The sequence below is a fragment of the Oncorhynchus kisutch genome, linkage group LG29 (genome assembly GCF_002021735.2).
Source record: "Oncorhynchus kisutch isolate 150728-3 linkage group LG29, Okis_V2, whole genome shotgun sequence".
Taxonomy (NCBI): domain Eukaryota; kingdom Metazoa; phylum Chordata; class Actinopteri; order Salmoniformes; family Salmonidae; genus Oncorhynchus; species Oncorhynchus kisutch.
The window spans coordinates 25734022-25746691 of record NC_034202.2 but is presented as its reverse complement, the minus strand read 5'-3'; the positions used below and the strand labels follow the sequence as shown (position 1 = coordinate 25746691).

At 40.9% G+C, this 12670-nt stretch overlaps 1 long non-coding RNA gene across 1 annotated transcript; it reads left to right on the top strand.

Annotated features, from left to right (window-relative positions):
* Window positions 1-1925: 1925 nt before the first annotated feature.
* LOC109874368 (uncharacterized) lies at window positions 1926-4097 on the top strand. Its single transcript, XR_004206148.1, has 2 exons — window positions 1926-2510; window positions 2920-4097. It is a non-coding gene; the product is annotated as an uncharacterized LOC109874368 (long non-coding RNA).
* Window positions 4098-12670: the final 8573 nt, after the last annotated feature.

The window sequence follows — 12670 nt, the reverse complement described above, 5'->3', positions numbered from 1 at the left end:
ATCATCAAATCACCTGTGCTTAGTCAATGTTGAAATGTTGAAGTTGAAATTGCAGAACGCACACATACACACACACACACAGAAATCAGAACCATGGACAGCCACATCATATTTAGCTTACATTGATTGGACTAAATTGTTTTTGGTATCTTTCAGTTGTCAATTTATGTGACTAAGCACAGGTGATTTGATGATGTTGAAGTTGAAATGGTGCTGGAATAGTGGAGTCAGCTCCTCTTTGTGACTTGTGGTAACTCTCGTGGTTCTAAATCAAGAGTTGTTTAGTGGTCCTAAAATGTCAGAAACATGAACTTTCTTGAACATTTAATTTTTTTTATTTAACCTTTATTTAACCAGGTAGGCAAGTTGAGAACAAGTTCTCATTTACAATTGCGACCTGGCCAAGATAAAGCAAAGCAGTTCGACAGATACAACGACACAGAGTTACACATGGAGTAAAACAAACATACAGTCAATAATACAGTATAAACTGAGTCAAAGTCAATATACGATGTGAGCAAATGAGGTGAGAAGGGAGGTAAAGGCAAAAAAAGGCCATGGTGGCAAAGTAAATACAATATAGCAAGTAAAACACTGGAATGGTAGTTTTGCAATGGAAGAATGTGCAAAGTAGAAATACAAATAATGGGGTGCAAAGGAGCAAAATAAATAAATAAATAAAAATTAAATACAGTTGGGAAAGAGGTAGTTGTTTGGGCTAAATTATAGGTGGGCTATGTACAGGTGCAGTAATCTGTGAGCTGCTCTGACAGTTGGTGCTTAAAGCTAGTGAGGGAGATAAGTGTTTCCAGTTTCAGAGATTTTTGTAGTTCGTTCCAGTCATTGGCAGCAGAGAACTGGAAGGAGAGGCGGCCAAAGAAAGAATTGGTTTTGGGGGTGACTAGAGAGATATACCTGCTGGAGCGTGTGCTACAGGTGGGAGATGCTATGGTGACCAGCGAGCTGAGATAAGGGGGGACTTTACCTAGCAGGGTCTTGTAGATGACATGGAGCCAGTGGGTTTGGCGACGAGTATGAAGCGAGGGCCAGCCAACGAGAGCGTACAGGTCGCAATGGTGGGTAGTATATGGGGCTTTGGTGACAAAACGGATGGCACTGTGATAGACTGCATCCAATTTGTTGAGTAGGGTATTGGAGGCTATTTTGTAAATGACATCGCCAAAGTCGAGGATTGGTAGGATGGTCAGTTTTACAAGGGTATGTTTGGCAGCATGAGTGAAGGATGCTTTGTTGCGAAATAGGAAGCCAATTCTAGATTTAACTTTGGATTGGAGATGTTTGATATGGGTCTGGAAGGAGAGTTTACAGTCTAACCAGACACCTAAGTATTTGTAGTTGTCCACGTATTCTAAGTCAGAGCCGTCCAGAGTAGTGATGTTGGACAGGCGGGTAGGTGCAGGTAGCGATCGGTTGGTAATGTAACTGTTTGTTGCATTCAATATGCTTTGTGGACTTCACCAGACAGAGGTTGCTCTCTGGTTTTGTGATGTGAAATGGAAAGTAAGTACTTCAATCTGTTGCATTTGACAAAAGCAATTAGGAAAGAAATTGGGGTGATTAAGGGAGCCAAACCACTGGGCTATGGGAAGGCCCTGATCATTACAAATAGTCAAATTCAGTAGGAGAAAGTTTTGAGATTGAACTCACTAAATGGGGGTGAGGTGAAAATGTCACATTCCTGGTGCTATGTCTAAACTGAGGGAAATAATAGCTGGGATGCCATTGGAAATTACCATGGAAGAAATGTACCACTTTAAGGCTTCCCTGAAAGGAGGAAAATTTATTGATGTGAATAGGATGAAAAGCAAAAAAAGTGGCAGTCGAGTGGACACTACAACTGTACTGTTACAATTGGAAGGGAACCTGCCGAATAGGGTGTAGCCAGGATCACTCAGTTGGAGAGTATGTGAAGCCTCCACTTTGGTGCTTAACATTCCAACGGATGGGGCATGTTGCTAATGTGTGCAAAGGTAAAATGAGCTGTGCAACGTGCGGTGGGGATCACGAGTATGGGAAATGATCAGAGATGGAAACTCGAGTCGCGATTAAGAAAAGAAAATGACTTGCGACTTGATTTAGACTTGTGATCAATTGACTTGTGACCTGACTTGGACTCTAGATGAAAGACTTCTGAACAATGCAAGTCAGTACTGGGATACGTTTTAGTTGTGCATTCTGTCAGATAACATGGAACAGGCGGCGTTGTAACACGGAGAAAGTAGTTTAATACAGAGGGTTGAAAAGCGTTCTAGAACATCTGCGTCATTTGTACGTGACTGTAGTACTACGGCTGAACAATCGTAATCAGGAACGATGTCATCAGGTGGTGAAGCTTTTGTTATTACATTTGGTTACAAGAACCTGCAGTATAATGCCAGTGCCAAAAAAATGAAATGCTGTTTGCAAAACTTGTGGAATTAACATTAAAGATGCTGGCGCAACTACAGTACATCTAACTTCATCCGACATGTGAAAACTCACCGCGAAAGGTCAGTTAGGCTAGCTAGCTAACAATGTTACAATGTGATTAGGCTAATAATAGCCTGTTTAGCAGATGCCAACTTGATATAGCTAGCTTTATTGTGTATCATCTTTTAGCTAACTGGAAATGTATTATTGCCAAATATTTCTTAAAAGGTTAAGAGGTCAGATAGCTAGACCTACTTGTTAGCAGAGATTATTAAATTACATCTCGGCGATATGCATATCACTCAGATTTAATATACTTTCTGCTGTAGCCTGTTCCTAGGAAGTAATTTAGTATAAAACCAGAGTTCAAAGCATGCAACTTCTTGGACATTTCTGCTGAAAAATCTCATAGACCATAAATATTTGTTTGTGTCCTTGTACTTCCATCTCAAGTCAGCAACAACTATCCATCATGTTGTTCATCTGCAGGTTCACTGAATTCTGCAAAGCAAAGGTGACCAGCACAGGGACAGAAGGACAGAGCAGCGTGTAGAGCCAGGGCCACCCCAGACAGAAGGCTATAACAGAGGCTATACTGCAAGACCTGATCATTTCCTGCAACCTGCCTATGTCCTTAGTGGACAACCCTCACTTTAGGCATTTCATGTCAGTGGTAGGTGACAAATATTGACCAGTAAGTAGGCCCACGTTGACCAGGTGCCTGCATGACTTAACACTGAACAAAAAGGCTACAATCAAAAGTGCCCTAGAACAGACAGAATCAGTGTCTGTCACTGTAGATATATGGACTGACAGGACCATGAGGGGCTTCATGGGAGTAATGGCTCATTACATGGCCATGGAAGAGGGGAAAAAAACACCCAGACTGGAGTCAGTTCTGTTGAGCTGTGATAGATTCACATGGTCACACACTGGGGAAAGAACATTTGACATTTAATATGTGATAACTCTGAAAAAATGAAAAAGGCCTTCATAGTTTGTTTCCCCAAAGCAATCAATGATGATGATGTGGATAACCCCAGCATATGGGAAGAATTTGGTGAAGATTACAATGTTGATGTAGAAGCTATCCAAACCAACTGCAGGTAACAGCACTTACAGTGCTTTGCCCATTCATTACAACTGGTGATTAGAGATGGACTAAAGGAAACAAAAATCATAAACAGTGTGATGTTTAAGGTAAATCAACTTTTGTTTACTTTTTGTGTTTAGTCATGGAGGCCTCATCATGCGCCCTCATCGTGCCAGACTCACTGCAAGAACGCTGACAAACTTGATCTTTCTGAAATGTAACCTGTCTGCAACATAAATATTCTCTCTCTTAGGGCACAGGATGTAATTAGCTACTTGTTACAGGAAATGGTATTTATGTTAAGTGTTCAGGTTAGTAAGTATATTTTAGGGATAAAGGTCATTATGTTTGATATATAGGACACTTTAGTAGTGCAGTTATTGAACAGTTGTCAGTCATTTTGGTTTACATTCATGCTTGTCATTTATCTTCCCTCACCTACAGATTCTGTTTGTGTGACACAAAATACCATGCACTTTAAAATGTTATGTTTGCTTTTTTAAATATTCGGTACAATTACTTTTATTAAATGTAAACTGTCTACATTTTAAAAGGAAATGTATTTGGATTGAAATAGTGCCTGATGTGTTTTCTTTCATAAAAGTATGGACTAATGAACAGGGGAGTCTCTTCAAATAATTTACAAGGTTTATAGACCTACAGTAACCCACAGCAGGTAGAAAGCCATTGCAAAAATGGACTTGAGACTTGACTTGAACTCTACCTCAAAGACCTGTGAACATCTCTGGAAATAATGGCCTGATGCTGATGTTAAATGTTGTAACCAATGTTCCCTCTATAAACTGCGTGGCGTACTTCATCGAAGACTGTTGTGCAGAATATGTGCCATGCTGCGCAGACACGAGACTGAATTTCACTGAGTTCGCCCCTTCAGTTTGCACTATATAGATCAACGTTTTTTTCTATGATCGAATCCAAATTATATCAGCCCCTTTTCAATACAACAAACCAAAACAAATCTACCTTTGCAAGACTGAGTCTGTGATTTTGTTGAAGGCAGAGCTGGAGCGCATCGGAGTAGAATTCTATTGACATGGGTAGCCCAAGAGCGGTCTTTCAATCATCAGCGAGTGAATGCGCCTTTCAGTTCAGATCAGAGCCGCGTGTGTGCACATGTCTTTATATTCTTTGCTAGTTTGCGATTTGTTAGCCCAGTTATAGATAAGTATAGGTCAGCAATGAGGAGTGTAGGCTACATTTCAAGCTGTCTTTGAAAAGCCAGTAAGGTAAAAAGCTTATGTCTTAATTAAGGGGCAGTGTTGTATTTTATGACAGGCTTGAATATGCCAATAGGCAGAACATGGTCTAATTCTCTGTATGGTAACAATAATTAATATTATTTTGTGGTTTCTTGCATCATACAACATAATACCATTTACAGTCAGCTATTTGGCCCATGGTGTTACAGACCAAGGAGAAAATAATGAATTTTATGTAGGCCTACATTGAACACCAAATATAGGCTACAGTAGGCTATATCATAGAAATCAAAAGCTATTTCCATGTGAACATGTTATGGGATTTGTTCCGTTGGTTTTGTTGCTAGGCCTACATTGTGAACAAATAGCCACAATAACCTATTGGCTACTGTCTAAAACGGTAAGGGTAGGTACAGCCCCAGTCTTCACTTTAAACACGCGCCGGAAGTTGCACAAAATTCTCACAATTTTCAAGTGTCCACTCACAAGACCTAAAATTTGCTCAGTGCCCCCCATAATTTGAGGGAACATTGGTTGAAGCTGTGAATGAGATGCAGCATATGGAGGATGTGAATAGAAAGCCATGGAAGCGCAGAGCTACAAAATTACAAATAATGTATCCTATGCTGAGGCTGTTAGGAAAGTGAATAACAAACCTAGTGTTCAAAATGCTTCAGATACAACATAGCGGCAGATAGTGGTTTCTCCGGAGGAGGCCAGTGGAACCTCAGCCGATTGTTATTGTGATATGCTAGCATAAATGCTTAATTGTAAAGAAAACCATGGTAGTAGATCATGTAGACTTGGCCTTCATGTGTAGGGCAATCAATGTGACTGCTCCACATGAGCAGGACTACATAAATAAAATAATTAGTGGAGTCAGCCAAAGACATTCTGGGGATTTCTGAAGTTACGGTAGAAATAAAATATATAAATAATACATCGGATTCTGAATCGAAATTCAAAGGATGACCAGGATAATAAGTAGCCTACTATTAGGCTGTTCGTTGTACAATGGAACGCTAGGAGTTTGATAGCCAATGGACAAGATTTTTTAAAATACATTATTTAGATGTTTTACCAGACATGACGCGTATACAAGAAACATGGTTTAAACCTCAATTGGATTATATTATACCTGAGATTATCTCTGTAAAAAGTGATAGAATTGAGTGCTCGGGTGGTGGGTGTGATACATTTATCGAAGAAGGTGTAGCAGAGCAATAACTGGTTTCAAATAACACGAATGTGTGGCGGTGGAGATTTGTAGAGAATGGGGTAACATCACGTTGTTTAAGTACTATAATCCTTGTAAACCCATTTCTCTATCTGAATTAGACATAGTTGCGAAATCCAGTTTAGGCGATAAGGAGACATGGCATGGCGATCTCAATGCGCATAACAGCTTGTGGGGCAGCAATATCACAGATGTCAATGGTTTGGTGGTTGACGATTTTATGGAGCGGAAGGGACTAGTTTGTAAAAATGTGGTTTAGATCTTACATTGGTGTCCTTCTCCATTGCTGGTACTATTATGTGAGTGGAATGTGACGATCGAATCCACAATAGGCTGTGCTAATTTCCCAGTCATGTGCAACATAGATCTTGACGTACAGTATGTTTTCAGAAAAGGGAACCGGTTTCAAATTGGTGTTTTGACAAGAGCATTGGCTAGGAGAGTCATTTAAGAATGCAAAGAAAGGTGCTATTGTATTTTCTTGTCTAAGAAATACTAAAGAAGACAATTGTTCTTTAAAACACAAGTTATTCTTTATTCCAGTTAACTGGAGCCATACCAGTATAGTGCGTTGAGCTGGAATCTCCCACTCTCCAACACTATGTCACATTCCCCTTATCAATATATGCCTTTTCCAGAATAAGATAAAGCAATATCTATTCTCTATAAATCCTGTTTAAAATGCTTTGTATAGTGAACACTGCATTTGAATAACACATTTACACTACCTCAATCAGCCTCAGATGTGCTTTTACATCTCTACCTTACCGTCTCATTTCAACAGGCTGCCCTGGTGGGTCTGACACAGGAGTAGTCTGTGCTTGATGTTGTCTGACTTCTGTCACTCTCTTGCCTGTCTGCTAACACTCAGGTACATGTAACAAATGTCTCCTATTGCTCCTGTATTTAACTCCCTCAGGTGTCATTACATCATATGACCTGGTTGCTGCTTTTTTTCACCACGAGCCTCAATGTTCCATGTTTTACCATCATGCATTTTTACTCTATCATTTGGACTGAGTGCACTGAGCACCTTGGACCCTTTGTCATAGTACCTTTTCTGTTCACTCTTCTCTCTGTTTGTTAAGAATGACCTTGTCATCCTTCTGTTTGTAGTACTGGCAACCTAGTTGAGTTTCCTGTTGAACAGCTCTGCAGGAGCTTTTAGTGAAGTAGCCCTGTAGTTTAACAAAGCTAGATATGGATCTGTCTTTGAGTCGAGAGCTTTCTTAAGCAGTAGATTCACTGTTTTGACACCGTTCTCGACTAACCAGTTAGACTGTGAGTACAGTGGGCTGGATGTGACACTTGGTATCACAATTCCTGAACCCTTAAAACAGAATTCCATCAAGTACAGATGGCGCATCGCTGTGTTGACCATAAGGGTATGTATAGTTTGTACAGACCACCCGCGTGTTATGGCTTGAATTACCTGAAGTAGCATGTGAAATAACTGTCCACATTTCATCTGAAACTGGGCAACTCTTTCTGATAAGGTTTACATGTATGGTATCATTCTGCTCGTGAATCTGGTTTGCTTCTGAGCCATCAAAAGCTTTGGAAAATGTTCCTGCCACTAACAATTCTTTCCCTGGCCTGTACTCGAGTTGCAAGTCATATTTCAGAAGTTTTAGAAACAGTCTCTGTACCCTTGGTGTTTGCAATAGTAACCAAAGGTTTGTGATCTGTTTCAGCCCACACTGTTTTACCATAGATAAACTCATGGAATGTCTCACATGCATGTGACAGTGCCAATGCCTCTTTCTCAATGTGAGCATAGCTACACTCAGAAGTTGTCAGAGCCCTGGAGGCATATGCGACTGGGCACCATCTAGTGCCATACTGCTGCAACAACACTGCACCTAATCCTGCTTTAGAGGCATCTGCTGAGATTTTGGTTTTATGCTTTTCATCATAGAACCTCAGTACTGGAGCATGCATGATTAATACCTTGAGCTCCTCAAACTCTTTCTGGTTATGGTTCCAACACCACACTGTAGTTTTACACAGTGGACTTCTCATCTGGCTTGTGAGAGTTGCCAGATTAGGTACAAATTTGCCCACATAGAACCTTTGTACACACTCTTTGTTGGTAGGCGGTGGCATGTTGTTGATGGCTGTCAATTTGCTCTGGTCTATCTGAACACCTTCACATGTTAGTTTTTCACCCAAAAATGATATTTCTGTCTTTCTGAATTTACAGTTGTCTGCGTTTAGCTGTAGCCCATTAGCTCTGGCTAGATCAAGTGCTGCTTTCAAACTTGTGTTGTGCTCAAGAGACTGACCTCATATTAGCAAACTATAAATGTACACTTTTTTGCCTGGCACAATCAAATATCTGTTGGCCTGTCCTATGAAAGACTACTGGTGCTGAAGTGAGACCAAACGGCAGCCTTTTAAATGAGTACCTAACAAAATGAGTATTGAAAGTACAAAGCCTTGTATGCGCCTTGTCTAGAAGGATCTGCCAAAACCCTGAGGTGTCTAGCTTTGATAAATATTTAGCCCCTGCTATGTACCCAAATATCTCCCCCCTGGTAGACAGCTGAAAGTGTTCCCTTTTCACATACTTGTTAAGCGCTTCTGGATCCATACAGTCTACCCTGGTAGACAGCTGAAAGTGTTCCCTTTTCACATACTTGTTAAGCGCTTCTGGATCCATACAGTCTGAGTAAGCAGTCTTTCTTCTCAACTATTACTAGTGAGTGGACCCATTCAGTAGGCACTTCTACTTTGTCTAGGATATCTAAAGACTCTAGCCTCCGAAGCTCTGCTTTTAGCTTGTCTCCTAGGGACCTTTCTAGGTGCATGGATCACTGGTCTATAGTAGCTCTGCTTTTAGCGATAATGGGACCTTTCTAGGTGCATGGATCACTGGTCTATAGTAGCTCTGCTTTTAGCGATAATGGGACCTTTCTAGGTGCATGGATCACTGGTCTATAGTAGCTCTGCTTTTAGCGATAATGGGACCTTTCTAGGTGCATGGATCACTGGTCTATAGTAGCTCTGCTTTTAGCGATAATGGGACCTTTCTAGGTGCATGGATCACTGGTCTCTCAGGCTGCTTTAACTCCATTTTGTGCTGCACCTTGACGTTTCCTCTGTCCTGAAAACCACCAGCATATGTTTCCTCAACCTTGCTCATTTCACCATTCACTATATGAACCCGTTTCATTAGACCCAGTAAGTTACATGACTTTAACCCATTGATGGGTGGTTTTTCTACCTTTACTATGCCAAAAGAAACCTTGTGAGATTTATCCACTGCCTCCAGCACCAATGTGCATGTCCCCGAAGTGGCAATCGCTTCACCACTGTAAGCTTTCAATCTTATCCTTTGTTTTGTGGTCACCAAGTGTTTTATCTGTAACAATTCAGTCCCTGGAATGATGTTGTCCTGTGAACCCAATATCAGTTCCATTAGTCTCGTAAGTAACAGTCCAGTCCTCGGCTAGTCCTGGGAGTGCGACTGTTCCTACTAGAGGTCGACCGATTATAATTTTTCAAGCCGATACCGATTATTGAAGGACAAAAAAAGCCGATACCGATTAATCTGCCATTTTTAAAAATTGATTTGTAAGTAATGACAATTACAACAATACTGAATGAACACTTATTTTAACTTAATATAATACATCAATAAAATAAATGTAGCCTCAATTAAATAATGAAACATGTTCAATTTGGTTTAAATAATGCAAAAACAAAGTATTGGAGAAGAAAGTAAAAGTGCAATATGTGCCATGTAAGAAAGCTAACGTTTAAGTTCCTTGCTCAGAACATGAGAACATATGAAAGCTGGTGGTTCCTTTTAACATGAGTCTTCAATATTCCCAGGTAAGAAGTTTTAGGTTGTAGTTATTATAGAAATTATAGGACTATTCTCTCTATACCATTTGTATTTCATATACCTTTGACTATTGGTTGTTCTTATAGGCACTTTAGTATTGCCAGTGTAACAGTATAGCTTCCGTCCCTCTCCTTGCTCCTACCTGGGCTTGAACCAGGAACACAACGACAACAGCCACCCTCAAAGCAGCGTTACCCATGCAGAGCAAGGGGAACAACTACTCGAAGTCTCAGAGCGAGTGACGTTTGAAACGCTATTAGCGCGCACCCCGCTAACTAGCTAGCCATTTCACATCACATCGTTACACCAGCCTAATCTCGGGAGTTGATAGGCTTGAAGTCATAAACAGCCGAGCTGCTGGCAAAACGCACAAAAGTGCTGTTTGAATGAATGCTTATGAGCCTGCTGGTGCCTACCATCGCTCAGTCAGACTGCTCTATCAAATCATAGACTTAATTATAACATAATAACACACAGAAATGGGAGCCTTAGGTCATTAATATGGTCGAATCCGGAAACAATAATCTCGAAAACAAAACATTTATTCTTTCAGTGAAATACAGAACCGTTTCGTATTTTATCTAACGTGTGGCTTCCATCAGTCTAAATATTCCTGTTACATTGCACAACCTTCAATGTTATGTAATAATTACGTAAAATTCTGGCAAATTAGTTCACAATGAGCCAGGCTGCCCAAACTGTTGCATATACCCTGACTCTGTGACACAATTTCACCTGGTTAATATTGCCTGCTAACCTGGAATTCTTTTAGCTAAATATGCAGGTTTAATACTATATACAGTGGGGCAAAAAAGTATTTCGTCAGCCACCAATTGTGCAAGTTCTCCCACTTAAAAAGATGAGAGAGGCCTGTAATTTTCATCATAGGTACACTTCAACTATGACAGACAAAATAAGAAAAGAAATCCAGAAAATCACATTGTAGGATTTTTAATGAATTTATTTATTTAATGAATTTATTATGGTGGAAAATAAGTATTTGGTCAATAACTAAAGTTTATTTAAATACTTTGTTATATACCCTTTGTTGGCAATGACAGAGGTCAAACATTTTCTATAAGTCTTCATGAGGTGTTCACACACTGTTGCTGGTATTTTGGCCCATTCCTCCATGCAGATCTCCTCTAGAGCAGTGATGTTTTGGGGCTGTTGCTGGGCAACACAGACTTTCAACTCCCTCCAATCAGGTGGTTAACTGATTTTTGTCCTCTGGCATCCTTGGGTAGACAGAGGGAATCTGGAAGGACATCAAGGAATCTTTGTGTTGTCTGTGAATTTATAGCACGACTTTTGATGTTCCTTGGTTGGGGTCTGAGCAGATTATTTGTTGCAATTGCAAACGTAATAAAATGGTGGTCCGATAGTCCAGGATTATGAGGAAAAACATTAAGATCCACAACATTTATTCCATGGGACAAAACTAGGTCCAGAGTATGACTGTGACAGTGAGTGGGTCCAGAGACATGTTGGACAAAACCCACTGAGTCGATGATGGCTCCAAAAGTCTTATGGAGTGGGTCTGTGGACTTTTCCATGTGAATATTAAAGTCACCAAAGATTAGAATATTATCTGCTATGACTACAAGGTCAGATAGGAATTCAGGGAACTCAATGAGGAACGCTGTATATGGCCCAGGAGGCCTGTAAACAGTAGCTATAAAAAGTGATTGAGTAGGCTGCATAGATTTCATGACTAGAAGCTCAAAAGCCTTTGCGGGATGCACGGGGGATATGGTCACTAGTTTAGCCAGGAGGTGAGGCCCCATTTAACACAGTAACTTCATCAGGCTTAAGCCATGTTTCAGTCAGGCCAATCACATCAATATTATGATCAGTGATTCGTTTATTGACTATAATTGCCTTTGAAGTAAGGGATCTAACATTAAGTAGCCCTATTTTGAGATGTGAGGTATCATGATCTCTTTCAATAATGACAGGAATGGAGGAAGTCTTTATCCCAGTGAGATTGCTAAGGCAAACACCGCCATGTTTAGTTTTGCCCAACCTAGGTCGAGGCACAGACACGGTCTCAATGGGAATAGCTGAGCTGACTACACTGACTGTGCTAGTGGCAGACTCCACAATGCTGGCAGGCTGTCACTCCTCAGCAGGTCAGGCTTGGTCCTGTTTGTGGGTGAGTCCCAGAAAGAGGGCCAATTATCTACAAATTCTATCTTTTGGGAGGGGCAGAAAACATTTTTCAACCAGCGATTGAGTTGTGAGACTCTGCTGGAGAGATTATCACTCCCCCTAACTGGGAGGGGGCCAGAGACAATTACTCTATGCCGACAGATCTTTCTAGCTGATTTACACGCTGAAGCTATGTTGTGCTTGGTGATCTCTGACATCGTTGGTGCCGACGTGGATAACAATATCTCTATATTCTCTACACTCGCCAGTTTTAGCTTTAGCAAGCATCATCTTCAGATTAGCCTTAACGTCGGTAGCCCTGCCCCCTGGTAAACAGTGTATGATCGCTGGATGATTAGTTTTAAGTCTAATACTGCGGGTAATGGAGTTGCCAATGACTAGAGTTTTCAATTTGTCAGAGCTAATGGTGGGAAGCTTCGGCGTCTCAGACCCCGTAACGGGAGGAGTAGAGACAAGAGACGGCTCGGCCTCTGACTCCGACTAGCTGCTTAATGGGGAAAACCGCTTGAAAGTTTCTGTCGGCTGAATGAGCGACACCGGTTGAGCATTCCTACAGCATTTCCCTCCAGAAACCGTGAGAAAGTTGTCCGGCTGCGAGGACCGTGCGAGGGGATTTATACTAACGTTACTATCTGTACTTACTGGTGGCACAGACGCTGTTTCGTCCA